This window comes from Ovis canadensis, chromosome 14, assembly GCF_042477335.2.
Source record: "Ovis canadensis isolate MfBH-ARS-UI-01 breed Bighorn chromosome 14, ARS-UI_OviCan_v2, whole genome shotgun sequence".
Lineage (NCBI taxonomy): Eukaryota > Metazoa > Chordata > Mammalia > Artiodactyla > Bovidae > Ovis > Ovis canadensis.
The window spans coordinates 59,201,066-59,216,798 of NC_091258.1; the positions used below are offsets into that span (position 1 = coordinate 59,201,066).

Below are 15,733 nucleotides of genomic sequence, written 5' to 3' on the forward strand. Positions count from 1 at the left end.
CGGGCCTGGGTTTGATCCCTGGTCAGGGAACTAGATCCCATATGCCACAACTGAAGGTCTTTTTTGAGTTTAATGCCATCTAATATTCAGGTATGACCTAAATCAAATCTCTTATGATTATACAGTGGAAGTGAGAAATAGATTTGAGGGACTAGATCTGATAGAGTGCCTGATGAACTATGGACGGAGGTTCGTGACATTGTACAGGAGACAGGGATCAAGACCATCCCCATGGAAAAGAAATGCAAAAACCCAAAATGGCTGTCTGGGGAGGCCTTACAAATAGCTGTGAAAAGACGAGAAGTGAAAAGCAAAGGAGAAAAGGAAAGATATAAGCATCTGAATGCAGAGTTCCAAAGAATAGCAAGAAGAGATAAGAAAGCCTTCCTCAGCAATCAATGCAAAGAAATAGAGGAAAACAACAGAATGGGAAAGACTAGAGATCCCTTCAAGAAAATTAGAGATACCAAGGGAACATTTCATGCAAAGATGGGCTCAATAAAGGACAGAAATGGTATGGACCTAACAGAAGCAAAAGATTTGAAGAACAGGTGGCAAGAATACACAGAAGAACTGTACAAAAAAGATCTTCATGACCAAGATAATCGCAATGGTGTGATCAATCACCTAGAGCAAGACATCCTCAAGTGGGCCTTAGAAAGCATCACTATGAACAAAGCTAGCAGACGTGATGGAATTCCAGTTGAGCTATTTCAAATCCTGAAAGATAATGCTGTGAGAGTGCTGCACTCAATATGCCAGCAAATTTGGAAAACTCAGCAGTGGCCCCAGGACTGGAAAAGGTCCGTATTCATTCCAATCCCAAAGAAAGCCAATGCCAAAGAATGCTCAAACTACTGCACAATTGCACTCATCTCACACGCTAGTAAAGTAATGCTCAAAATTCTCCCAACCAGGCTTCAACAGTACGTGAACCGTGAACTTCCAGATGTTCAAGCCTGTTTTAGAAAAGGCAGAGGAACCAGAGATCAAATTGCCAACATCCACTGGATCATCAAAAAAGCAAGAGAGTTCCAGAAAAATATCTATTTCTGCTTTATTGACTATGTCAAAGCCTTTGACTGTGTGGATCACAATAAACTGTGAAAAATTCTTCAAGAGATGGGAATACCAGACCACCTGACCTGCCTCTTGGAAAACCTATATGCAGGTCAGGAAGCAACAGTTAGAACCGGACATGGAACAACAGACTGGTTCCAAATAGGAAAAGGAGTATGTCAAGGCTGTATATTGTCACCCTGCTTATTTAACTTACATGCAGAGTACATCATGAGAAATGCTGGGCTGGAAGAAGCACAAGCTGGAATCAAGATTTCGGGAGAAATATCAATAACCTCAGATATGTAGATGACAACACCCTTATGGCAGAAAGTGAAGAGGAGCTAAAGAGCCTCTTGATGAAAGTGACAGAGGAGAGTGAAAAAGTTGGCTTAAAGCTCAACATTCAGAAAACTAAGATCATGGCATCTGGTCCCATCACTTCATGGGAAATAGATAGGGAAACAGTGGAAAGTGTCAGACTTTATTTTTTTGGCTCCAAAATCACTGCAGATGGTGATTGTAGCCATGAAATTAAAAGACGCTTACTTCTTGGAAGGAAAGTTATGAACCTAGACAGCATATTCAAAAGCAGAGACATTACTTTGCCAACAAAGGTCCATCTAGTCAAGGCTATGGTTTTTCCAGTAGTCATGTATGGATGTGAGAGTTGGATGGTGATGAAGGCTGAGTGCCGAAGAACTGATGCTTTTGAACTGTGGTGTTGGAGAAGACTCCTGAGAGTCCCTTGGACTGCAAGGAGATCCAACCAGTCCATCCTAAAGGAGATCAGTCCTGGGAGTTCATTGGAAGGACTGATGCTAAAGCTGAAACTCCAATACTTTGGCCACCTCATGCAAAGAGTTGACTCAGTGGGAAAGACTCTGATGCTGGGAGGGATTGGGGTCAGGAGGAGAAGGGGATGACAGAGAATGAGATGGCTGGATGGCATCACCGACTTGATGGACATGAGTCTGAGTGAACTCCGGGAGCTGGTGACGGACAGGGTGGCCTGGCATGCTGCGATTAATGGGTTCGAAAAGAGTCGGACACCACTGAGCGCCTGAACTGAACTGAACTGAATACATATTGATGGAATGATGGAAATAAGAAATCACCATTGTGATAGGCAGAATCTAAGATGACTCCAAGATTCCTGCTCTCTGGTACATATGTACCTGCTCCCAGTTGTTCATTAACTACCAATCTGTGTGCTGCTGTGAGAGGATTTTGAATCTGTAATTGAAGTCCCCAGTCAGTTAATGGTAAAATAGGGAGAATATCTTCAAAGGGTCTAACGTTATCAGATGAGTTCCTAAAAAGGACTGGATTTTACTGGCAAAGATTCCCAGGCATGAGGCAGCTTAGAGACAAGGAGGACTCTCCCCAGCTGGCTTTAACTCAGTAAGGATCACGTGGTAAGAAATACAGGCAACCTTTAACTCAGATTGTCCCCCAGCTGAAAGCCAGGAGGGAGATGGGGATTTTAGTTTTACAACAACAATGATCTGAATCCTGCCGTAACCATGATTCATTTGGAAGAGTGTCCTAGCTCCAAATGAGAATGCAGGCCAACACCTTGATTTTAACCTTGTGAAATGGTGAGCAGAGAACCCAGCCATTCTGACCTACACAGAACTCTAAGTTAATAAACTTAAGTTTGTGAAAATTTCTTATGCATCATTAGAAAACTGACAATCATTCAAACACCATAGTAACTACTAACTCAGGTGAAAACCATCAATGGAAGCTAATGCCACTGGGTTTTAGCTGATATTAATAGTTCCCTTGGTTTTAGAGGAAAGTGAAAGTGTTCGTCTCTCAGTTGTGTTCAACTCTTTGTGACCCCACTGACTGTAGCCCACCAGTCACCTATATCCATGGGATTCTCCAGGCAAGAATACTGGAATGGGTAGCCATTCCCTTCTCCAGGGGATCTTTCCAACGCAGGGACTGTACCCGGGTCTCTGCATTGCAGGCCGATTCTTCCTCATCTGAGCAACAAGGGGAGAGGGTGTGATTCCAGCACAGGCATGAACCTGTGTGCCTTTCTTCCTTCTAGTGAAAGAACTGTTAGAAGGATAACAGGGACAATCACAAAAGAATAAGTGGCTGCAGGAAAGCAGATTCTCTTCCATACCATGAGCTGGCTTCATCCAAGTTTATATCTAACCCCAGAAAATTGAACAAACTTTAAGATACTCAGACTGCAACATTATTACCATGTCCTATGATTGTGATTTTTAACTTCAGTGTTCAGTTTTGATAAGACATCTAACTTATTTCGAGTGTCTTAACAATATTTATTTCAAGTGACTTCACAATCCGTGAATTGATATTCTTCATTTCATGAATGAGAGATGTGCTTTTGAATTTTCAAGTCAGAAGGAGAACTGTATGCATGGTTCCTCTTTTCTCACAGATACATGAATTAAGAGAAAACCAGTTCTCTCCCACTCACGAAATATTCCCTAAGAACCCTTCAGAGACCTAGATTTCTTATTGAAATGAAGACTTTGGGAATCCGAGTCTCACTGAAATCAAGAGTACACTGAATCTCCTATTTTTAAAAATATTTTTATGGAAGTGCATAAGCATGCCTAATCACACATGTATACCAATACACTTTCACCACACAGCATACCCACGGAACCTGCACCTGAAAACAAGGCCCAGACCAAAAGAGCCCCCATGCCTTCTCCCAGTTACTTCTCCACAGATGAGAACCTATACCCTAATTTTCTCTAACTGCTTTGGGGGTCACATCAGGAATTACAGACTTCACTATGGGGACCCTCCAGTTGGATATAAAGATGATTTCCATCTTTTGGCTGCCGCAAACAATCCTGCCAAGAACACCCATGGGCATGCTTCTCTGTGCAAGTGAGCAAGTACCACTTAAAAACAGATCCAAGAAGTGGGATTGTAGGGTCAAAGTATAAGGATTTGTGGTCATCATACTATGATGACTTCTGCGAAGGCTTCACTAAGTCACACTTTCAATTCCAGCATGTGAAATGATTGTTCTTTGTCTTCTTGTCAGCACGCAATGTGCTGGGTGGGTGAGAAGTTATACAATAGCTCTGTATTGCTTTAATTTACATTTCTATGATGAATAGGGGGCCTTCCCGGGTGGCTCAGTGGTAAAGAATCCACCTGCAATGCAGGAGATGCATGGAGATAAATCCTTGGGTCAAGAAAATCCCTTGGAAAAGGAAATGACAACCCACTCTAGTATTCTTGCCTGGGGAAATCCCATGGACAGAGGAGCCTAGGTGGGCTACAGTCTATGGAGTTGCATAAGAGTTGGACATAACTCAGTGGCTAAAAGAAGAAAGAGACGAGTAGGGAGTTTGATCATTACAATGGACAGAGTTGTGTCCCCAAAAATTGATATGTTGAAACCCTAACCCCTAGTGTGATTATATTTAGAGATGAGAATTTTAGGAAATAATTAGGATTAGATGAGGTCATGAGGGTGGGGTAATCCTGGTGGGATTAGTGCCCTTATAAGAAGAGACTGTGAGAGCTTGCTTCCTTTCTGTCCACCATATAAGGACAGAGTGAGAAGGTGGCCATCATCTCTGCAACTAGAGAAAGCCCACACAGCAATGAAGACCCAGCATGGCCAAAAATAAATAAATAAAAATTGTTTTTAAAAACAAAGGTTTAAAAAAGAGAAATGAACATCACACATGCATCACCTTGGGTGAATCTCTAAGGCATTATGCCAAGTGACAAAAAGCCATTCTCAAAGATTCAGTTCAATTAAGTTCAGTCACTCAGTTATGCCCAATTCTTTGTGACCCCACAGACTGCAGCACGCCAGACCTCTCTGTCCACCACCAACTCCTGGAGTTTACTCAAACTCATGTCAGTGATGCCATCCAACCATCTCATCCTCTGTTGTCCCCTTCTCCTACTGCCTTCAATCTTTCCCAGCATCAGGGTCTTTTCCAATGAGTCAGTTCTTCGCATCAGGTAGCCAAAGTATTGGAGTATCAGCTTCAGCATCAGTCCTTCCAGTGAATATTCAGGACTGATTTCCTTTAGGATGGATCTCCTTGCTGTCCAAGGCACTCTCAAGAGTCTTCTTCAACACCACAGTTCAAAAGCATCAATTCTTCAGTGTTCAGCTTTCTTTATGGTCCAACGCTCACATCCATACATGACTACTGGAAAAAAAAAAAAAAGATGGACCTTTGTTGGCAAAGTAATGTCTCTGCTTTTTAATAAGCTGTCCAGGTTGGTCATAGCTTTTCTTCCAAGGAGTAAGCGTCTTAATTTCATGGCTGCAGTCACCATCTGCAGTGATTTTGGAGCCCCCCAAAATAAAGACTGTCACTGTTTCCACTGTTTCCCCATCTATTTCCCATGAAGTGATGGGACCAGATGCCATGATCTTCGTTTTCTGAATGTTGAGCTTTAAGTCAACTTTTTCACTCTCCTCTTCTTCACTTTCATCAAGAGGCTCTTTAGTTCTTCTTCGATTTCTGCCATAAGGGTGGTGTCATCTGCATATCTGAGGTTATTGATATTTCTCCCAGCAATCTTGACTCCAGCTTGTGCTACATACAGCCCAGCATTTCTCATGATGTACTCTGCATATTAATTAAACAAGCAGGGTGACAACATACAGCCTTGATGTACTCCTTTCCCTATTTGGAACCAGTCTGTTGCTCCATGTCCAGTTCTAACTGTTGCTTCCTGACCTGCATACAGATTTCTCAGGAGGCAGGTCAGGTGGTCTGGTATTCCCATCTCTTGAAGAATTTTCCACAGTTTGTTGTGATCCACACAGTCAAAGGCTTTGGCATAGCCAACAAAGCAGAAATAGATGTTTTCTGGAACTCTCTTGCTTTTTTGATGATCCAACAGATGTTGGCAATTTGATCTCTGGTTCCTGTGTCTTTTCTAAATCCAGCCTGAACATCTGGAAGTTCACAGTTCATGTACTGTTGAAGCCTGGCTTGAAGAATTTTGAGCATTACTTTGCTAGTGTATGAGATGAGTGCAATTGGTACAGTAGTTTGAGCATTCTTTGGCATTGACTTTCTTTGAGATTGAAATGAAAACTAACCTTTTCCAGTCCTGTGGCCACGACTGAGTTTTCCAAATTTGCTGACATATTGAGTACAGCACTTTCACAGCATCATCTTTGAGGATTTGCAAAAGCTCAGCTGGAATTCCATCACCTCCGCTAGCTTTGTTCATAGTGATGCTTCTTAAGACCCACTTGACTTCACATTCCAGGATGTCTGGCTCTAGGTGAGTGATTACACCATCATGGTTATCTAGGTCATGAAGATCTTTTTTGTATAGTTCTGTGTATTCTTGCCACCTCTTCTTAATACCTTCTGCTTCTGTTAGGTCCATACTGTTTGTGTCCTTTATTGAGCCCATCTTTGCAGGAAAATTTCCCTTGGTATCTCTAATATTCTTGAAGAGATCTCAAGTCTTCCCCTTTCTATTGTTTTCCTCTATTTCTTTGCATTGTTCACTGAGGAAGTCTTTCTTATCTCTCCTTGCTATCCTTTGGAACTCTGCATTCAGTTGGGTATATCTTTCCTTTGCTCCTTTGCCTTTCACTTCTCTTCTTTTCTCAGCTATTTGTAAGACCTCCTCAGACAACCATTTTGCTTTTTTGCATTTGTTTTTCTTGGGATGGTCTCGATCACTGTCTCCTAAACAATGTCATGAACCTCTATCCATAGTTCTTCAGGCACTCTGTCCATCAGATCTAATCCCTTGAATCTATTTCTCACTTCAACTGTATAATTATAAGGGATTTAATTTAGGTCATACCTGAATAGTCTAGTGGTTTTCCCTATTTTCTTCAATTTGAGTCTGAATTTGGCAATAAGGAGTTCATGATCTGAGCCACAGTCAGCTCCTGGTCTTGCTTTTGCTGACTGTATAGAGCTTCTCCATCTTTGGCTGCAAAGAATATGTCAATCTGATTTCGGTATTGACCATCTGGTGATGTCCATGTGTAGAGTCTTCTCTTGTGTTGTTGGAAGAGGGTGTTTACTATGACCAGTGGGGACTCTGTTAGCCTTTGCCCTGCTTCATTCTGTACTCCAAGGCCAAATTTGCCTGTTACTCCAGGTATTTTTTGACTTCCTATTTTTGTTTCCAGTCCCCTATAATGAAAAGGACATCTTTTGGGGGTGTTAGTTCTAGAAGGTCTCATAGGTCTTCATAGAACTATTCAACTTCAGCTTCTTCAGCATTATTGGTCAGGGCATAGACTAATAAAAGGTTAATGCTGTGTGATTCCCTTGATGGGGTCCTCTCACAAAGACAAAACTATATTGTCAGGTCAGTGTGGCCAGGGGTAGAGGAAGGGGAGGATAACTGTGAAGGGAGAGCACAAGGGAGATATTTTGGGGGTGATGAATCCTGATTCTGATGGTAGTTAAATCTATATCTAGGTGTATAAATGTCATTGAACTGTAAACTAAGTCAGCTTTACTGCATTCTAATTTGAAAATGCAATCAAAGTGATAGTGTCATTACACACTCATAGCTAAAATTTAAAACCCTGTTTGGAGCCAGGTGTTTGGATGATGTCCTTTAATTTGTACTTCAGGTTGCTCTAATGTTTTCATCACGCTTAGATGGAGATTGTAGGTTTGGGGAAGAACATCCAGAGGTGAGTGTACCCTTCATTACATATGATCAAAGACTTCATCATATCAACATGATTTGTCACAAATAATGTTAAGCTTGATCATCTGGCCAAGGTAATGCTGGCTTTTCCTGGGGAGGACTCTGAACTTTACAGACTTAAGTTGGCTGGGAGGGGGGAAGAAGAGGTCCCCAGCTTAGCCCAAGGGCAGAAAGCAGACAGGCCACAGCCAGTCATGCCTTATCTCAGAGAATACTCCTGTAAAGGTTGGAAGTGAGGGGTCACCTCTCTGAGGCCTGCTCTGCTCGCCCTCACCCCCAGGGTCTGCCTTAGGAGGGTCTGAGGTTCCTGGCAAATCAAGAACCTGCTGCTCCCCACTCTCCATTCTGCACAGGGCAGCCAGAGTTTCTCCACAACCTAAATGTGACACCTCTCTCAGGTTCACATCCTCCCATAGGTTGCCATGGCTCACAGGATGAAATCCCAATCTCGCACTCAGATGGCCAAGCCCTGATTGGTCTGCTTCTGCCCCACTCTCCTCACACCCTCCCCTCGGGCCTCCCTGACTCCAGCCACTCAAACCTCACTCCCAACTCAGGACCTTTGCACTTGCTGTTCCCCTGCCTGGAACCCTTTCATTTCCCACAGATCTCTTCACAGCTATCTCACCCAGCAAATCTCAGCTCAGGTGGCCCCTCTGCTGAGAACTTTCTCTTTTTCCACTTGTCCTCAGTGCCTCTCTAGTTATTCCCTTCACAGTCATCGGTCCACCCTGAAGGCACCTTGTTTATTTGGCTATTGATCTCCATCTCCCCTGTGAACTTTGAACTCCAGGAGAGCCACAGTCCTGTCTCCCTTGGCCACCACTTGTTCCCTGGGGACGGAACATGGGGCCTGGCACACAGTGAGCTCCTAAATTCAAATATGATCAACGGGGACTTCCCTGGTGGTCCAGTGGTTAAGAACCTTAATGCAGGGGATGCAGGTTTGATCCCTGGTAGGGGAACTAATGGGGCTTTCCTGGGCGGCTCAGTGGTAAAGAATCTGTTTGCCAATACAGGAGATGTGGGTTCTATCCCTGGGTGAGGGAGATCCCCTGAAGAAGGAAATGGCAACCCGTGCTCATATTCTTGCCTGGGAGACCCCATGGACTGAGGAGCCTGGCAGGCTACAGTCCATGGGGTCACAAAGAATCAGACAGGACTGAGCAACTAAACAACAACAAAAAAGGGGAACTAATAGCCCTCATGCCTCATAGCTACTAAACCCCAGAACCACAACTACTGAGCCTGCGTGCCGCAACTAGAGAGCTATGTTTCGCAAGGATAGATCCTACATGACTCAATGGAGTTCCCACATGATGCAACTAAGATCTGATGCAGCCAAAATACATAGATACTTTTTAAAGACCCACGAATATGTTCAATGAATTAATAAATCCTGCCTTCCGCATGCCTGGAACCAATCAGAGGTCCAATCAGGAATATACTTGTGACTTAGACTCACATTTTCTATATGTTGAACCAGTTAGGAGTTCCAACTGGAGGATAAATGCCAACAATTGAAATCCCACCCAATTCATTCATTCATTCAGAAGTTTCCTAGGTGTCAGGGCCCAATATTCCTCTAATAGAGCAGAAATCTGGACTAAACATTTGGGACTCTGCCCTTCATATTTCAATCAAAATCAATATCAGTGATTAGAGCCCACCCTGATGGCATCACACCCTGATGTACTCTCCTGTCCTGAGGAATTGGAGGCATGGCCCTTTGGCTTTAAAGAGGTAAGTGGAGTGCTATTTAGAAAGAGTGCTGTAAGTTAAGGGATTGAGCTAGTAGGATCCAGTTTGGACAGAGAAGGGGTTAAGAGGGAAGAGAACTGGTTAGGGAATGTAGAAAAAAGGACTGGCAGGGGACCAGGCTCAAGTTAAGGGAGGACCTGCACAGGGGAATGGAGAGGATTAAAGGCGGAAAATGAGAGTTGTTAGGGGGACACGCTGCAGGTTTCCTGGGAAGGTCATGAAAGGGGACAGAGTAAAGGATGGGGTATTTCAAGGAGATAGATGTCTTTATAGCCGCAAAAGTCTAGAGGTCATCAGGGAACAATAAAGCATTCTAGAGGGAAGGGATAAGTTAAAACTCACAAGGGGCAGAAATGGTGTTATGGAGGACACAGATAGGGTCACTGGGTCTTGGGAACGATTGTGGGGGATGATAAGGGGAAATCAAGAAGGGAGAGAAATCAGGCAGCTCTAACTGAATTATATCAATAGAAGACACTGAGGCAGCATACTGGGGGCAGTGGGGTGGTATGGGGGTGGGCCATTGTGCCCACATCAACACCTGCAGGGTGGGAGGGAGGTGTTTACAGTGCAAGTACTGCAGCAGTTCTCAGCAACACCTGTGTGTCCAGGGGTTAGGTACCACAGTAGGCATCTGTGGTGATCAAAGCCAGTGCTATGCACACCCATGGATTTGGCAGGCTAGCTGCAGGTGCCTGTGTAGTGGCAGGGATCAGATTGAGAGACACACTTAGTGGCAGGGGCCAACCATCAGCATTGGGCATTATGAGATATAAGCCTGCAAACCATACGCAGAGACACAAACAAATTTGAAAATTTTCATGAAGAAATTGGAAACTATTTGAAGTGAAAGAGATTTGAGAAAACCAAACAAATTCTAGAACTGAGATATATCAGGAATTGTTCTACTTGTGCTTTATTGACTATGCCAAAGCCTTTGACTGTGTGGATCACAACAAACTGTGGAAAATTCTTCAAGAGATGGGAATACCAGACCACCTGACCTGCCTCCTGAGAAATCTGTATGCAAGTCAAGATGCAAGAGTTAGAACTGGACATGGAACAATAGACTGGTTCCAAATCAGGAAAGGAATATGTCAAGACTGTATATTGTCACCCTGCTTGTTTAACTTATATGCAGAGTATATCATGAGAAATGCTGGACTGGATGAAGCACAAGCTGGAATAAAGATTGCCAGAAGAAATATCAATAAACTCAGATATGCAGATGACACCACTTATGGCAGAAATCGAAGAAGAACTAAAGAGCCTCTTGATGAAAGTGAAAGAGGAGAGGGAAAAAGTTGGCTTATTTAAACCTCAACATTCAGGAAACTAAGATCATGGCATCTGGTTCCATCACTTCATGGCAAATAGATGGGGAAACAGTGGAAATAGTGGCTGACTTTATTTTTGGGGGGCTCCAAAATCACTGCAGATGGTGATTGCAGCCATGAAATTAAAAGATGCTTGCTCCTTGGAAGAAAAGTTATGACCAACCCAGATAGCATATTAAAAAGCAGAGACATTACTTTGCCAACAAAGGTCCATCTAGTCAAAGCTATGGTTTTTCCAGTAGTCATGTATGGATGTGAGAGTTGGACCATAAAGAAAGCTGAGCACTGAAGAACTGATGCTTTTGAACTGTGGTGTTGAAGAAGACTCTTGAGAGTCCCTTGGACAGCAAGGAGATCCAACCAGGTCATCCTAAAGGAAATCAGACCTGAATATTCATTGGAAGGACTGATGCTGAAGCTGAAACTCCAATACTTTGGCCACCTGATGCAAAGAACTGACTCGTTTGAAAAAACCCTGATGCTGGGAAAGACTGAAGGTGAGAAGAGAAGGAGACGACAAAGGATGAGATGGTTGGATGGCATCACCGGCTCAATGGACATGAGTTTGAGTAAGCTCTGGCAGATGGTGATGGACAAGGAGGCCTGGCGTGCTGCAGCCCATGGGGTCACAAAGAGTCGGACATGACTGAGCAACTGAACTGAACTGGGAATTGTTATGAAAAATCCCATGGATGAGATTATCAGGAAATTAGACATAGACAAAGAGAGAAATGGTGAGAAGAAGATAGGTCAGGAAAAGACTAAATAGACCATATTATGGAGGGGAAAGAAAAGGAAGAGATTGTGTGCCAGGGCTGATTCTAGGCACACTGTCAGCGGCAGGACTCCTGGCTCCTGGCAGGCACTTGTGGCTGCCAGGTCTTGCCCCAAGTGCATGGCAGTGCAGACTGGGGATGGGGTTGAGCCAGCAGCATGCACTGACTTGGTTGGAGGGGCTGCCACTGGGGATGTCAGCCATGCAGGCCAGTGAGAAGAGACAGGGCCCAGCAGACTGGGCTGACAAGCACCTGTGGGAGCCCTGGCTCTCCACGTGCATCCCTGTGGTGTAGCGCCTCACAACAGGCACACAGTTTCTCCATTCTTGAAGAATATTTTTACTGTGCTTGAATTTTTTTTTTTTTTTTTTTGCTGGCAGTTGATGTATTTCAGACATTGACGATACCATTCTACCATCCATTCTACCATCTTCTAAGCTTTGTTTCCTTGCTGTTTAAAAGTCAGCCATCAATTTGTCATTTCACTGAAGGAACCGTTTTTAATATTTTCTCTTTGCCTTGGTTTTCTGCTGCTGCTGCTGCTGCTGCTGCTGCTGCTGCTGCTGCTGCTAAGTCACTTCAGTCGTGTCCGATTCTGTGCGACCCCAGAGACGGCAGCCCACCAGGCTCCACCGTCCCTGGGATTCTCCAGGCAAGAACACTGGAGTGGGTTGCCATTTCCTTCTCCAATGCATGAAAGTGAAAGTGAAGTCGTTCAGTCGTGTCTGACTCTTAGTGACCCCATGGACTGCAGCCTTCCAGGCTCCTCCATCCATGGGATTTGCCAGGCAAGAGTACTGGAGTGGGGTGCCATTGCCTCCTCCGTGGTTTTCTGCAGTTCTCCTAAAATATAATTAGGGGTGGATTGTAATTATTCTGTTTGGGGCTCATCAGACTTCCTGTGTCAGTCCACAGTCTGATGTCAGTCATCAGGTCTGGAAAATTCCTTGTCTTTATGTCTTCAAATGTATCCTATGTGCCATTCTCTTCTCTTCTTTCTGGGATTCTAGTCATATGTACGACAGAACCTCTTCCTTTCTTTCCGCTCCATACTATGGTCAATTTAGTTTTTTCCTGACCTATCTTCTTCTCACCATTTCTCTCTTTGTCGATGTCTAATTTCCTGCTAATCTCATCTGTGGGATTCTTAATCTCAATTCCCAATATTTCTCAGTTCTAGAATTTGTTTGGTTTTCTCTCCAACCTCTGTCACTTCAAAGAGTTTCCAATTTCTTCACTAAAATTTTCAAACTTAGGTTTATGTCTCTGCATATGGTTTGCAGGCTTATATCTAATAATGCCAATAAGTCTTTATGTTTCTCTATTTTGTTTCTATTTTCTCTCTCACAGGGCTTTATCTTCCTACGGGTCTGGTTACGAGTTTGGCATTGTGTTTGAAGGTATCTCTAAAAATAATTTGAGGCCTAGGATAATATTATTTTCCTCCAGAATGGATTTCCACTTTTTTCTTTCAAATGAAGGAAAGAGGTCTATCCGTCTGGGGTGTATATATATAAGTACAACATGTGAGGCTGATGGGTGATGCCCACCCACCAGAGGATGGATGAAGCCAAGCTACATGTCCACGTTTAAGTTGGTTTCTCTCTGTTCAACCTTTAAACCTTTTCTTGGCCACAGGCATCACGAGCATCACCCTGTGGTGGCTCTTCATGTTCTTCACTTTCTCTCCCTGCTGTGCCTGGTGACAGATGCCCCCACAACCCAGGAGAGCCTGGGGATGCCCTGGTCCCCTCTCCCTCAAGGTGTCAGGGACAGGGGGCCCTCCTTTCTCCTTGCAGACCCTGTGGACTCAGATGTCCATGTCTTAACTCTGTCCCTTGGACAAAGTCTCCCTTCTCCTGGTACTTTCAAGGACAATAAACCATATGAGGATATTTCTGCCTTCTGGGTGATTCTTTTCCTGTGTGTTTGAGTTCCCTTGGGGTTCATTCATTCTTTCATTCAATAAGCATCACAGAGTACCTACTGTGTGTCAGGTACTGTTCTAGGCCCAGAGCACTGCGCTGAACAAGGCAGGAAAATAACTTATCTCTTCTCCACATAAGACAAACACATAAACAAAATATAAGTAAATAGTTTCAGATAGTGTTAAGCCCTACAAAGGAAACAGAGGAATGTGACAGTAATCAGCAGTTCTACTTAAGACTGGGATATGCTAAGCTTGGTAGGATGGAAAGAATGTTTGACTTACTTTTGGGAAAGCCAAAGTCCTGTGGAAATAGATACTCCCCTCTTAAACAGCACACAGAAAATCTCACTTTTTCTGGAATCCAGGGCAAGAGCAGCAGATTGAATGGAGCCTGGATCAGACTCATCTGCTAATCTTAGAGAGCCATCTGGAGAGGCAGGAGGCAACTGGAGCTCCCCCTGGGGACCTAGACACTGTCAGCTGCCATTTGGGGGAGCTCATTCTACCATGTGGACATTGCTGCTGACAGAAGACATTTTGGAACCCTCCTAGCTTATTAGCCCCAGGATCCCATCTTGCCCACACCACCAGTACTGAGATGCCTCAGGCCAAGCAAATAGTGCAGCAGGATGAGCCATACCCACCACCAGCCTGGCTGCCTTAAGATCTCCTGAGCCCACAGACACCCTGAAGACATGGCCCTGTTCACAAGGCCCAGGATGCAGCCTACACCAGCACACTGGCACTAGCCCCTGGACCCCAGGTCCCTGAAGCCAAACACCTTGGGACACAGTTCAGCCCACGGGATGTGTGAGCATCAGTCCCAGGATCACTGCCACTCCACATTCTGCCTTGTCAGAACCCAGCTAACACACCAGCAAGCCAGCTCCAGGGCCCCAGCCACTCCTAGGTATATGTCTGAAGAAAATTAAAACACTAATTCAAAAAGATACACGCACCCCATAGTTCAAAGAAGATTTATTTACAACAGCCAGCATGTTGTCGTTCAGTTCAGTTCAGTTCAGTTCAGTTCATTCTCTCAGTCATGTCCGATTCTTTGCGACCCCATGAGCTACAGCACGCCAGGCCTCCCTATCCAACACTAACTCCCAGGGCCCATCCAAACTCGTGTCCATTGAGTCGGTGATGCCATCCAACCATCTCATCCTCTGTTGTCCCCTTCTCCTCCTGCCCCCAGTTCCTCCCAGCATCAGGGTCTTTTCAAATGAGTCAGCTATTTGCATGAGGTGGCCAACATACTGGAGTTTCAGCTTCAACATCAGACCTTCCAATGAACACCCGGGACTGATATCCTTTAGGATGGACTGGTTGGATCTCCTTGCAGTCCAAGGGACTCTCAAGAGTATTCTCTAACACCACAGTTCAAAAGCATCAATTCTTCTGCCCTCAGCTTTCTTTATAGTCCAACTCTCACATCCATACATGACTACTGGAAAAACCATAGCCTTGACTAGATGGACCTTTGTCAGCAAAGTAATATCTTTGCTTTTTAATATGCTGTCTAGGTTGGTCATAACTTTTCTTCCAAGGAGTAAGCATCTTTTAATTTCATGGCTGCAATCACCATCTGCAGTGATTTTGGAGCCAAAAAAATGAAGTCTGACACTGTTTCCATTGTTTCCCCATCTATTTCCCATGAAGTGATGGGGCCAGATGCCATGATCTTCGTTTTCTGAATGTTGAGCTTTAAGCCAACTTTTCACTCTCCTCTTTCACTTTCATCAAGAGGCTCTTTAGTTCCTCTTCACTTTCTGCCATTAGGGTGGTGTCATCTGCATATCTGAGGTTATTGATATTTCTCCTGAAATCTTGATTCCAGCTTGCGCTTCTTCCAGCCCAGCGTTTCTCATGATGTGCTCTGCATATAAGTTAAATAAGCAGGGTGACAATATACAGCCTTGATGTACTCCTTTACCGATTTGGAACCAGTTTATGGTTCCATGTCCAGTTCTAACTGTTGCTTCCTGACCAGCATACAGGTTTTTCAAGAGGCAGATCAGGTGGTCTGGTATTCCCATCTCTTGAAAAATTTTCCATGGTTTATTGTGATCCATACAGTCCAAGGCTTTGGCATAGTCAATAAAGCAGAAATAGATGTTTTTCTGGAACTCTCTTGCTTTTTTGATTGTTGTTGTCATTGTTCAGCCACCAAGTCATGTCCACAGGACTTTGCGACC

General features: G+C 44.1%; 1 long non-coding RNA gene across 2 annotated transcripts in view; it reads right to left on the minus strand.

The window, feature by feature from the left end:
* Positions 1 to 15,733, minus strand: part of LOC138418818 (uncharacterized) — a 102,122-nt gene that overhangs the window by 13,883 nt on the left and 72,506 nt on the right. The window lies entirely within an intron of this gene.